This window comes from Harpegnathos saltator, unplaced genomic scaffold, assembly GCF_003227715.2.
Source record: "Harpegnathos saltator strain DR-91 unplaced genomic scaffold, Hsal_v8.6 scaffold187, whole genome shotgun sequence".
Taxonomy (NCBI): Eukaryota; Metazoa; Arthropoda; class Insecta; order Hymenoptera; family Formicidae; genus Harpegnathos; species Harpegnathos saltator.
In genome coordinates, this window is record NW_020229969.1 from 380,055 (window position 1) to 394,926 (window position 14,872).

Genomic DNA, 14,872 nt, shown 5'->3' on the forward strand with positions numbered 1-14,872 from the left:
TGATATACAAAAGAATTCTCAGCCGTTGAACTTGGTTTATTATAAGGTTATAACCATGGTTAGGAAATTGTTCGCGATTTTGCAGCGTTTTAAAGAAACCCTTACATTTTCGTTACTGGAAATAGGGTTTGCGTAGCTATGTTCAATAATCTTTGGCATTCCCCAGAGTCGGCAGTGTGCCGACTCTGGGGAATCTTCTCGTGGAGTTGTCATCTGTTGTCTTCCCTGTCCCTCTTGTGGTTGTAAATTATCCGTTTTCCGAAAATGTAGCCAAATTCGCGGATTGGTTAATACCAGGGATGTGCGAATCAAGAATTTTTATGTCGAATCGAATCGAACCGAATCTCATTTTTTAAATTCGAATTCGAATCGAATCGAATCCATGAAATTTCATTCGAATTCGAATCAAATCGCATCGAACCATTAAAAAATTTAACATGAATATTAAACGTGCAAATAATGATGAAAGATTTTAATATGAAAGGGAATATTAATATTGTAATATTATCTTAAAATAAAATATATATTTAAATATTTATAGTAATTTATAATTAAGTTATTAATTATAAGTTCGGTTAATTACGGTAATTAAACATTATTAATTAATAATTAATTAAAAATAAGTTAAGGGTTCAAATATACAGGCCCAGATGGCTTGGTTTTATAACTGATACGCACAAACGCTAATATATCTGATTCGTATTCGAATCTTCGCGATTCGAGATTTTCGAATTATTCGGACTCGAATCATAGGGATTCGGATTCGAATTCAAATAGTTTGCACATCTCTAGTTAATACCGAGTCGCCTCGCCACGTACCTTTGCGAGAAGCCTTCGCTCATAAGCGCAATAATTAGTGCTCGTTGAGCCTGAGACAATGGATGCATGTTTCTTTATCATAAAACACTACCATGGACTACCTTGTTTTACACTTAATGCAAAAATTCGGTACCCCATTAGGTAATGCCAAAGTTGGCAGTGATTTCCTACAAATCCTACCTTCAATAACGAAAATGTACGGGTTTCTTTAAAATGCTGTAAAATCGCGAAAAAAAATCGTAGAGACTTGAATTTTTTTTTAAGGAAAGGGCAAGAATCAAACTTTCATTCTCCGTAAATGAAAATTTCGAAAAAAAAATTACCGAAGCCTGTGCGTTTTATCAAAGTTGCAAATTTTTAAATCAAAAACCTGCCATTGAATTATGAGATCGCACACTGTAGGAATGAAACACCCATCACCATAAAAATGTCTTTTCTCCTTTGACTCACCGATACACAGCAGACAGAGTCAGCCGCGTTCTGCTGCGGATCTGTAACAAAAAATATAGTTTCGTTAGTTAAACCGTTAGATTAAAAGTGAGATTAGGTTGAGTTCAATTCGCGGAAGCGCGCGCGCGCGCAGATACAAACGTTGACTCTTGCCATTGTAATTCAATGGCTTTTATTCCAATCGCTCGGTTTTCGATCGCAATAAATCAAGAAGAAATGTACAAACGAACGGTGAACCTCACCTTCAAGCCGACTCTGCTCGGCCCGAACCGGATCCTCCGGTGGCGACATCGGCGTCCGTCGAAACTGCGTCCCGATAACCGCAGCTATCGCGTAGCTGCAAACTCCAGCAGATCTGTAACAAAAAACGAGTTTCCTCATTAGTATTACAGCGACAAATGCGCTCCGCATCAAGAATACGAAGACTCGAGACTACAAATTAACTTCTTCAACTTAACCAAGTTAATCAATAAAAGTTTACCTTTAAAGACCATGAAACACTGCTATTGATCAAGATGCCCCGGATCGTCACGCACACACACACACACACACACGAATATTACACGTTACACGCGCGCGTACACTGTGATCGAGCGTGAAAATTCGGAAATTATTACGCGCGGCGATCCGCCGATCCGTCCGCCGCCGCGGCGTAAACAATAATGGAAACGGTCGCGGCAATTGCGTACTTATGAACGTGTTGTTTTCAAAGTCGCGCGACCTTGTCCCGCCGGGACGCGTCTCAGAGAGCCCGTAATTTGTTGTATGAAACTTACCTTTTTAAACAAAAAGGTAAAAAGAGGCGCCAAGTACATACACACGCGCAACACGTATTGTGTTACTTTTAGAAATTTCAAATTTTTTTTTCAGGTTATATATGTAACATAAAATTTTACGAGTAAAATTTATAACTATAATAAAACTCTACAACACTATTTTACAAAAGAAATGATATAAACGGCAATGTTTACGCTTTTAGTACTGTGCATCGTATCGCACCTGAGCGCCTTTGGGCAATGTAATTTATTATTTTCGTTATACAAGTAATAAATTTGTACAAGTAAACTTCTTTCGTTATTAACAAGTTCACAAATTATATATATATATAATAATGTGTCAAAGTGAAAGTCGTTGGAATGAAGTTAGTCGACATAATTATCAAGTATAAAGATGTATTAATATAAATAATATAAATGGAAATACATATATATATATATATACACATAGAAATGATGCGACCAGTTTCAATGAGAAGTTTTCGGGAATCGGCAAGAGCGTCTCGCGGATTTTACAAAATTGACGGTCGAGAAAAGCGCAACTCAGTACCAGCTCGGCCAGTTTTGAGCTCAACGCGCGAAACGGAAGAGCCAAGACAGAAGACAGCGCTGAGGTAAAAATATAACCGGTCGACCTGAATCAAAACGCATCCGCGAACTGCGCAGTACGAAGACGATACGAGGTCAAAGGCGAACAACGGCTCCCTGGCGAGGAGCTCCTATATATTTAATTTCGCTGCGAGAGGGCTAAAGTTGTTTTCGCTGCGTCGGAGTTTCCGAGAGCGGCGGATAATCGACACCCCCAACCCCCTGCCCATCCCCATAGCCCTCGCCCGGGCAGCCCTATCGCAATGCCGAATCGCCGGCGAGGGGGCACCGGCGAATCGAACCGAACCTAACCGGGAGTAATTTAACGCAGCCCGACGAATGGTCATTGATTTGCGAGGCATCAAACTTCGCGAAAGTTAGCCGCGTATCGAGGGGGCGGCCAGTCTTTTGTACCCCGTCCCGGCTTGGTTTGTTCTTAGACTGCAGTTACCGGATTCGATTTAACTTCTCCTTCGGGCGAACGACACAACGGCAAAGACAGGAAGAGTAGGCAAGGAGGGGGGGGGGCGGCAAGGACGGGAGCAGCCGTGGGAGGGAGGAGGATGCCAACAGTAATTTGCCAATATCGAAAGTGTTTGTCGATAATTTGTTGCCCGGCAGTCGCTGCTAGTTACAGACCGTTTCCCCCTTCCCCTCTCTCTCTCGCTTTCTATTTCTCTCTCTCTCTCTCTCTCTCTCTCTCTCTCTCTCTCTCTCTCTCTCTCTCTGTCTCTCTCTCACCTTCTCTCTCTCTTTCTCATGGATTTTTCGCTTCTGGCTATTACTCGCGCCTTTCCTTCTTCTGTAAGAGTGGAAGAGTAGGGGGGGGGAGGGAAGGATAGCGATGGACAAAAGAGGGCGTTCGTGATGTTTAATCTTTGCACTTGATATTTATACCGTCGACTCATCTGTTTTGTCGTCGACGTAACATGCTGTCTTGGAAAGTTTCTTGAAAAAATGTCAGCTCGTACAAGCGGAAATAAGCAGCAAGAAACAAGACGATTGAACGCGACGGAGAAACTAATTGGACGCCGAGATATATAACTTTGAAGATATATTAGATAGAAAAAAAATGTTAAATACGGAAGTTGTAGGTGATGCATCACATAACAATAACCTTGAAAAGTGTCATTACGGTCAAGATTACGGGAAGGTCATTTTGAATTTTTTAAAATAGAAATCTTTATTTTTTATTATATTTAATTTTATTTTCTACCAATTAATTTGAACAACTTTTGTCTAGAACACTTTTTACTTGCTTAAAATTTTTTGAGATATTTAAAGAAAATTTACTAACTTTTTCAATATTTGGCTTACGATATCTCGGTAATTATTTGTTGGAAAAAAGGGGTACTCGACTTTTTTAATCTATTTGATCTCAAAAATATGCTATTACAATAGTGTCCTAACTTTTATCAACACCATGTTGAAATTTCCAAAAATTATCAAATTAAAAAAAGTTAGGACACTATTGCAACAGTACATATTTGAGACTAAATAAGATAAAAAAATCTAGTAGCACTTTTTCCTCCGACAAATAGTCACCAAGATATCGTTAGCCAAATATTGAAAAAAATTAATTCTTTAATTTTTCCTGCATAGCGAGTTCTATTACATATTTCGAGTATAAGTTACTTTTTAATTTCACAAGATCCTCGCTTTTCCTTGGGGTCTTTGCTAATCTTTTACAAAGTTATTTTAATACATGACAGTCTTATCAATTTAGTAAAACGAAAGATTTAAGCTAAATGTATATATACCGTTTCTATGCGGAAGCATACAATCTATATAGAATGTAAAAAATTACATTCTATTTTTTACATTTTCTTTGTTGATAACTTTTTAACAAACTATGATTGCTGGCTAAAATCTTCCGAAAGTTTATTCAAAACGTTATTCAAAACATTAGCCCTGACAACTTATGTCAGGTTGTCGCTTTATTGAATATCTGTTTCAAAATGTAACTGATATAATCTTCTTTTTCATAAATTCTTTTTGTTAATAATTTTTTAACGTACGATGAGCGATTTAAAACTTGGCAGGAAATACTCAAAACTATGACCCTGTGTATCTCACGAGATCAAAGTCATTGGTAGTTAGTGTGTAAGAATAAAAATATTTTTAAACCATTCAATTTTATAACATTAAATTTTTATTGTAGTATATCGTTTAGGCTATTCAAGACCCATACTTGCGAAATTTTAAGAGAGTTAATTTTAATATGATCCCTTGAATTCATCTAATAAATTTCATTCCAATGAGAGGAGTGATTCATCCGGGAAAACACCTGCTGTATGTTGTAAAAGGAACGTTTTGCAATTATCTTCCTCTCACGATAAACGACATAAATGAAATCACCGGTTGCCTTCCTCATTTGCGATAATGCGCCGTTTCTGTGGATTTTTCATATTTCAGAACCACAGACTTAACAAAATCCTGTTCCGCGATATTTCACCTAGCGATGCTGCGAAGGGCAAGAAAAATAACCACGCTCCACGTCACTTTTATTCGATTATTGCGCGTAACGGCACGTAGTGAAATATTCGATTGCCAATGTGGTCCCTCTCTCCGATAATTACGACGTCGTTATCGATACGATTACGCGATTATATCGGCCCTTTATCAGTCCTCCTAACGACGCTCGCACGCCGAAGTAATTATTTTCTCGCCGGTCGCCGTCGTAACGGCCGGTTTTATTGCAATTCTGAAACTCGATGGAGCCGTTTGTCACCTTGAAAAATATAGCGGCGGTAGGCAGGCAGGGACCGATACGGGACGAAATTGGCGCACTTATGCGAAGCTTCGACTCTGCTTTTCTCGAAAAAGCAGAGAAAAATAGGGAAGACGGAGGGAGAGAGAAGGAAAGAACGCAAAGGACTTACTCTGGATCGGTGCTGCGCCTTTTGAGCGGTCGCGTATCGCTTATTGTAATTTACACGCCGCGTATTTTTGCCGTTTGCTTCTTCCTTTCGGAAAGCGAACGTGCATAGCGCGAGTTCCATTCCGGAGTATAATGAAATTCTCTTTCCTCGTTCCTCCCGCTCGAATCCGCTCGCGGGAGGGATTTGCTTCCCAACCACGCTTGTTTACCGTGCTCGACATACGAGGTACTCGAGGCAGGCAGGCAGGCGAGGTAGGTAAGCCTGCCTCACTCGTTTTCCTCGCAACGACAATGATCGTGCGCCCGTTATCGCGTTATTTTTTCCACGGCGACCAATTGATTCTCGAGCGCGAGTCGGCCATATCTCACCCGGTGAATCACTCGGCGGGTCGCGCGCGCGTCTCATACTTGGACAACACCATGATGTTAAGCGTCGTCTACAATGGCAGGAAGCAATAAGAAGTAAGCGTGAACAGTAAGAAATGGATCAACCGCAGTTGATTATTTTTGTCATAATCGACTGAGATTTATTTCTTAGCGCTTACGCTCACTTCTCACTGCTTACTACCATCGTAGACAACGCTTGAGAATACAAAGTGCATTGTTGCGCATGATGGCTGCCAACAGAATGGCATAGCCAATGAATGGACACCCAAAATGCATCCGCGAAATTTAAAAGCAGTTTTATTTACAGTCTGTAATAAACATTACAACCAGAATGAAAAATGTTGTAAACGTAACAGAAAGCTACATAAGTGAATAAGTTAAGTACATAAGTACGTTATGCTATATTGTATTTTTTTTTTCAGGATGCAGTATGTACATTTGTTCCAGAAATTTCACACCGCATTTATGAAATTTTGCAAATTTTTTGCACTGCAAGAAATATTTACAAAAGTGGTCGAAATAGAAGTCGGAATTACACATCCGTTACATACATATATGCCATGTATAATTGGATAAAGTACCTTTTGCACAATGTGATATTACAAAGGATTAAAAGAATTAGAAATGAGAAACGCATTGTAGTAAAACATGTAACTTTATATTTTCATTTATTACATATACTTGTAGTATTAACTTATTTTACTATTACAACCCTATATTATCTATTGTCGGCGAATATCTGTCTCTTGCGGCAAAGTAAAATATTTTGTACTTTTCTTGCCATGATGCGTATAACTGTTGCAATTTGTAATACAACACGTTGGCGTGTCTTCTCTGCAAACAAAATTATAACAATATTATATATCCGCATTATAATATCTATGATAAAACAAATTTACTTTATGATTTTAATACCTATTTAACATGAGTATAATTGTTTCATTATGTTGAAAGATAAAGAGATATTGGCTTAACGTAGCTTATAAGCCTTCTGATTGACTATAAGTCACTGTTAGAGGCACTTTTACCTGAAGGATGTAGGATATGGACAGAACATTGTTTGCGAACCTTTTATAATACGTGTGCGACAGCTACTTTAATCTCACTTTCTGCATTTGGGGTATTTTTTGATCGGTCGAAGGGAAAGACGACTGCGCGTCCACAGAAACGATACATTTATATTCTTACAACTCTTATGGACAACACCATATCGTGTCAAGCCGTATAGGCGGCGCACATGTAGCCGCGCTGGTGCACGTGTGCGATTTACGGCTAACGTTCGCCAGGAATCGGGCGGGCCTGAGAATCCAGAGAGAGAGAGAGAGAGAGAGAGAGAAAGAGGCGTTCCAGACGTGTCTTAATTAATGGCACGGGAGAGACTAGTTGCCGCGCGCGGATTTCGGCCGACGATTTTTATCCGCCGCCGAGACATCCCCGTAATCCACGTAGTTTGTCAGCGTATCACGGCGTATTCCGATGATAATTAGTCGCGCGAAGTCGCACCGTGAATAACAAGACGCGAGAAAATCAGCGCGTGCCGAGCCGAGCCGAGCGAGGAGGTAAAGTGGAAAGGAGAGCTGTTAAGAGAAAAGGGAAAAAAGGAGGCAAAAGTGCAGCGAAGTCCCTTTCCGAACAAGTCAGACGCATTAATGCACCTTTACGGGTAAACGAAATCAGCGTAAACGGGATGAATAAATGAAACGAGCGTACGAGTGTTTCTCTCCAGAGGAAAGATGAAAAAGAGAATGCGGCGAGAGATAAAGCGCATAAATGTTTCCCCGCGACAAATCTGTCCCAAGAAAATTCCCGGCCGACACTGTCGACTTGTGAACTCGCGTGTGTCCCGTGTATGATATCGAAGCTCAGATCTGCATTATAAAGGACTGAAGAGCTCGGCGGCGAAGCCGAGCTTTAATGTTTTATGCAGAGTCACTCTCAGTGACGAATCGTCGAATAAAAATATCCGGCAGATAAGAACCCCTTCGGATTCTGACAGGGAGAATAGAGTTTCGCTATTTAATTACATTTTTCCGCTGAAAGAGAAAGAGAAAGAGAGAAAGAAAGAGAGAAAGAGAGAGAGTGAGAGAGAGAGAGAGGGAGAGGGGGGGGGGAAGAGAGCCGGTATATTGCATGTTAAAAACTGTTTTAAGAATGCCGTGCCAACCGTGTGATACGATCCCTTCCTCTCCCTCCCTTCTCTCTCCGCCCTGTCCTTTCGGTATATCAAAGTTAAAGAAACGCAGGGATTTAACATCGAAAATTCTCCGAGTTATGTGCGCTTATTAAAGAAGTTCACTCGCTCAAATGGACACGCCCGTGCGCCGCCCGGAGATCTTTACCTCGAGAGCGAAAATGCTTTATCCGTGGCCGTATTTCTCCAACGTCTTCGTGTCGCACGACGAAAGAAAACGTGAAGCGGTAAAAGGGATTGAGGGGAGGGGGGAGAAGCGGAAAGGCAATATGATCCCGCCGCTACTATCTCAAATGACGTGATTATTTGCAACTAATTAAGTAATTGAAGTGCATCATCCGTCGACGGAAAGAAAAGGAGGGAGAGAGGGGTGAAAGAGGGGGAGGGGGGTCTCGATAAGAAGTCCCAACTCGTCTTTCGTAGCGCATTCCTGCATAAACCACCTCGTGACGACACAGTCGCGGGCACGCAAGGGAGAACGAGCACGCACCGCGCCATTTTTATTCGTGTTTCGCCCGCGGAAAAGAATCCCGAGACAGATATATATCTGATATATTTCCATGCATCTTCCCGATACTTTTAGAACAAGCCAGCGGGAAAGGAAAGCACGCGGGCGTTCCTCGCCTCCTTTCGTCGCTCGGTCGGGTTTCACGAAATGTCCCGGGGCGAAATCGAATCTCCGTGCCAGGACGCTCGCTAGCAGCTTCTTACCGGAAGTGTTCGTCCATCACGGTCGCGTCGATTGTAAGCGAAGTGTATTAACTTTTTGCGCGGTACGTTTCCTCTACCTGATGGATTTCTGTGATGCATTTTGCATTTCTATTTCGGATTTTTGGTTCGCCGATTTTAATTTTAGGTCAGATTTCAAAAATGCAAAATGGCAGACCTATGGCTGCCATGTAAGGGTAAAGAAAAAATGTAAGTGCGAATAAATATAAATCAGATAAATGATATGAAGGTTTTTCGGATCGTTAATTAAGAATTTCATGTCAGATTTACAAATTCGTTCAAGTAAATTGTTTATAAAAAATCGTAAGTTTATCACATGAGTATCAAGTTTATTCAAAATACACTTTGAATCCTAGTAAGTTTAGTATACTCTGTATAATCAAAAAAATCAAAACTAAACAGAAATATTAAATTAAAAAGAAAAACTCGGTTTGCTCTTTTTCTATACATAGAATATAAGTGCAATATAAGTAGAATATAAGTTCAATAATACAATATATTATTGAGAAAGGAATAACAATTAGTGATATTACCAAGAAAATATTTTCTGCTGAAAGTAATCGTTATTTGAAAGAAGAAAAAACAAATTGTAAATGTAATCATTTCTCTTAGCACCATAATATTTTTTTCTACGAAATATACGATCGCGGAAGAAAAGATCGTCCGTTATTCCTCGCACAAACGTTGAAACGCATTCGTCTCGTCCAATTTATATTCCAATTAGGAAATGGAATTGGACAATTAGATTAGAACAGATAGATGAGTGATTAAGAGGTCACACACAATATCGCGAGCTATTTTTCTGCCCAAGGAATATCAAAAGTGAAAAGATGTCACAAACTTCATGTAAACGACTACAGAATGACACATAGACTGTAAATAAAAAAATCGGAATAAATGTTTGCGAAAGAAAGGCACATCTGGAGCGGTGTATCCAATTGCAGCACGTAACTTTCGTTTACAGCCGAGCGACATGTCGAACGATAGCACATTGCGATGACATTTCTTTCGCCTCGTGTAAGATTGCTCCAAACTAAATGGGACGTGCGCGTTTCTGTTTCACCCAGCCGACCTTTTGCATTCGTATCTCAGCTCTTAGTTACCGGTGCCAAGAGGACTTATAAAGGATTTGCAAAGGATATAGAATCATTGACTTTCAGCAAATCATATAATTAACAAGGAAAAGCTCCCAAGCGTCCGACTCCGATTTGAATGAAACTTTGTGAATTTGTAGAGGGGGTCAAAATATTTTGCACGTATTTTTTCTTTTATCGGCTGAGAAACATATTTAAGGGGTGAAATCAGCCCCTGAAAACAGTCAAAATTTTCGTTTTTCGGTTATAACTTTTGAACGAAGTATAATAGCGGAATTTCGCAAATGTACAAAATGTACAGAATTTTCAAAGCTACTCGCTGGTGTAAATATTAAATCTTTTTGCAAAAAATATGTTACGAAATTGTTAAAAACTTTCTTAATCGTTAATTTGAAAATTTGCGTACTTATTTGTAAAATGGTAAAGGGCCTTTTGTTCAGAATAATGAATCTCATCTACATTTATACGACGGCTATTGTGCCTAACGACGGGTTCAAGAGGGTTGTGCGACGAGCGCGTGACGCATTGCACACGGCAGTTTTCTATCACGTCTCGATCGGTGATAATCTTTCGCGTTGATTCTTCCGTGCTTCCGAGCCGACGCGCACCAATCCGCGATTACGTCACGGTTGTTTATGCGGTCGGTTAAAGTGCGTTTCACGTCCGCGCGCAAGTCCGCCAAAATTGTAATCAAACTTCGGTTCCGTTTCGCGGAGCGAGAGGCATCTCCTCTTCTCCCCTCTCCTTCTTTCCCCACTCAGTCAGTCTGTCTCTCTTTCTCCCCTTCTCTCGTTCTCTCACTCTATTTACCTCGCTCTGCCCCTCACGATCGTTGACCGATCGATTACGCCGATCGATTCACGCTGCAAGGCGTACTGCAACCGACACGGCCGATCGCCGATGCTTTGTGGAATATCGGATTACTCGTGGACACAGCTGAAGAGCAACCAACTATACATGAATACGCAAAACGTGTGCGATCGTCCTAACCGTTGGATGCATCGACTTCGATGACCCGTTGTCCCCCGCGCGCAACCTCCTGCAATTACTGTGTCCGCTTTAGCGCGGACTTTCGTATTATTGCCAGGCTCGTGCTACTTCCCTCTAAACTCTTGCGTGATTCCGGATCGATGGCGCTAATTTAAGTCCAGTGTATCAGTGTATCAATTCGTAATAAATTCTTCCACTTGTTTTCTACGCAGAACAATTTAATAATTTTGAAATTTCCAAGGGTCGGTAAGTTAACGAAAATTAGGGCACTGTTATAGTAATATATTCCTGATAGCAGATAAGGTAACAAGGTCTAATACTATTTTTTCTTTCGACGAATAGTTAGTGAGATACCGTAAGTTAAATGTTGAAAAAGTTACCAAGTTTTCTTTAAATATTTCAAAAAATATTGGGCAAATATAAAAATGTTTCAGAGAAAAGTTGTTAAAATTAACTGGTAGAAAAAGAAGATATAATAAAAAATTGGGCTTTCTATTTTAAAAAATCAAGTTGACCTTCAACTGTCTTTGAAAATGTCCTCCAAATGAAAAACTGATAATACCATTCTTTTTCCCTTTCGAAATCGTGGGACACGTGTTTCAGTGTTTTTCAGTATCTTTCATAGTTTTGAGATAATTAGCTGGAAAGTATTCAAATGAACATCCTGTATAATACGTTATCATGAAAGTCGCAAGCCAAGGCAGCGAGAAGAGTGCTTTATTCTTTAAATTGTGCAAAAGTATTGCAATATCTTATCTAACTTTCCTCGTGTCAATTTCTATTTATAGTGCAGTTATGACAAATATTATACATCAAAACGCTAAATAAATAAAATAATTTATATTAGTTTGTGTATGTAATACTCATATATAATATATGTGTATTACATAATATGTCATATGTAATATATTTTTCATTACATGTTTTATCGAATTATTATATATTCCATTGTATTATATTCTACTACATTTATTATATTATATATTATTATATTATATAATTATATTATATAATATTATTATATTATATATTAATTATATTATACTATAATGCACCGTAAATTCTACTCTATTGCATTGTATTGTACTGTATTGTATTGTATTACAATATATTGTGTTAAAGCACATTATCTTGTAATTATGTTGTAGTATGACATAATCTATCTAATTTGTAAAAGAAATAAATATAATATTAAAATGTAGCATCTATAATATAATATCTAGCATAATAGTATAATATTAAAATATATCGTTTAAATCTTTTTCCCGCAATATATTCTTGCAAAAGTCCGTTCAGCCTGAAAAAAGCTTTGGGCCGTCTGATTTATTATTGACTTCTACTACTTGAAAGCAATTTTTCGTTTTAAAAAGGGTACAAGTCAGAAATAACTCAGACGGCCAAAAAAGATTCCCTGAACAAGTAGTAGAGAACAAGAACAAATCAATGACAAATCAACGGTTAAAATTTTTTCCCAAAGCAAATAATACAAGTCAACGGCAGATTAAACGCGGTCGTAAATTTTCTCGGATAAGTGATATAAATCAACGACAAGTCAGACGGTTGAAAATTTCCAAATTGTGAGCACTGATCGGTGAGAACTGACGACAAAACATGTGAATTTTTATTTGTACAATAAAAAAATATCTACTGAGCTATATATTACAATTTATAATACGTTATAATATTACAATATATTATTACATATCGCAGTAGTTTACAGTTATCGATATCTATATTATGCAACAATGCAATATTGAATTATATATAACGATAGCATGAAGTTAATAAGCGCAAATGTTTACATCGCATTTTGTTCATTGAGTTATGTATTAAAACATAATTACAGTACTAACGTCTACACGAGACTAATGCAATATTGAATTATATATTGCGATTATATATAACCAAATAAACACAGCGCGCACATTACATATGGTTTATTTTGAGTTGTATATTACGGTATATTATTACAACGCAGAACAATACAATTACAATCAAGCGGCACGATGACGTCACGGTGTCAAGTACAAATTTGAATGACGCATTGTTGACAGGTTGTATGCGACTATATATACACAATACACAAATACGACTTTCTATTTGTATTTATATATTATTTACATTTTCCGCCGTCACTTCTCACGTAACGGCCTGTTTCTGTGCAGAACGCATAATGAAGTGGAACAATCCGTGACAATATTAACGAATATCCCCGGGTAAAAAAAGTGTATAAATAACATTCAAGTAAAATAAACATTTTATACGAAACGCATCGAAATAATGAAAATACATAGAAAGTGGCATATTTTCTTTTTTCCCTTTTTTTATATATTGCTGTACGTTCGAAATAATCCACATTTAATTGGTAAAATACAGAAATACGGAAAGTAACGCTTGATCGATCAATCTTGCTGGGAAAGTAGAAGAAATTGACACATGAGACGGAAAATAAATATCGGTCATAAAACTAAATCTAGCGAAATAAATCATGTACAATCATTTGTCATACGAAGTCATTTAATATGCATGTCAACAGTGTCCAATTATACTGCGACCGTATTTATTATTTACGACGGCGAAATGTCACGATCGCGGGACGCGCTCACGCAGAGGGAGACAGAGAGGGGGGGGGCGGCGGGAGGGAAAGGGGGGAAGTTGGGCTTTTATAGAATTTATATCAAACGATGGAGTTGCTCGGTACGAGTCTCCGAAACTTTCTTATCGCGTAAAATCTTCATTGCGCAGGATGCGCAGGACTCATCGAGGGACGCTTGTTCTACGAGATCACCTTGGCCATGAGAACAAACATCGAGATTCTATTGGTGCGGAACGTACCGATCGCTCTTGCAAACTCTCCTCCACCACGACTGACGGCGAAAAGTTACCCACCTTAACAATTGCGACTTCCCGTCGCTCGTCGAAGTACGTGTTTTATTCATAGCGATAATCGCGCAGCCGCTCACGACAAATTGCGATAGATCACCGTCGCGACGACGAATGATTCGAATCCGCCGAGCAGAGCCGAGAACGCAAAGCTCGTGCGGGAAAGCGCGAAAGGAAGAAGGCCGGCGGTGCTGCGGCGTTAATTACGCTGCGCGGCGTTCTTAAGTGTCACCATTTAGCCCGGGATTAATCTGTCACGCGGCTAGCGTGAAAAACTATCCGTTTAAAAGGCCGATTCTCATGGCAGACCGTTTGATTGGCAGCTTTCAAGGCAGGAGAGAGAGAGAGAGAGAGAGAGAGAGAAAGAGAGAGAGAGAGAGTGAGGGAGGGAGAGAGAGAGAGAGAGAGAGAGAGAGAGAGAGAGAGAGAGAGAGAGAGAGAGAGAGAGAGAGAGAGAGAGCGAGGGAGAGGGAGAGAGGAAGAAAGAAGGAAACGAGGAAAAGGAGATAGAGTCCCTCTCGCGTTCGCACTTATAAAGCCTCTTCGCTCGCGCGTATATACGACTCGAAAGTGGCGCGAGAAGAGAGGGAACGAGACACGAGAGACGAGAGCGCAGGGTGGCGGAGGAAGACTTTATTTTCGGTAGTCTGATGACGTTCAGCAGCTCGCGCGAGCGAAGAGGAGCGCGTCCTAGCGCGGAGGAAGAGTAGATGAAGACGACGTCGTAAAAGAAGAAGACGGAGAAGAGTCCGAGGAGGAGGAGGAGGAGGAGGAGGAGGAGGAGGAGGAGGAAGAAGGAGAAGGAGGAAAAGGAGAAAAAGAAGGAGGAGGAGATGAAGAAGAGAAGAAGAAGAAGAGAGCACCGCCGAACACAATTTAAAAGATGACGAACAGCCGTACAAGCAAAGGGGGTACGACCGAACGCGAGAGAGATAAAGAACGTTGTCTCTCGCAGAAAAGCGAACAGCCGCGAGACGAAGAACGGAAAGGGAGAAGATAACGCGGAAGAAATAGAGAGGAATATTAGATGAACGGGGAATGAGAGAGCGGCTGAGAGAGAGAGAGAGGGGGGGGCGAGGGAAGG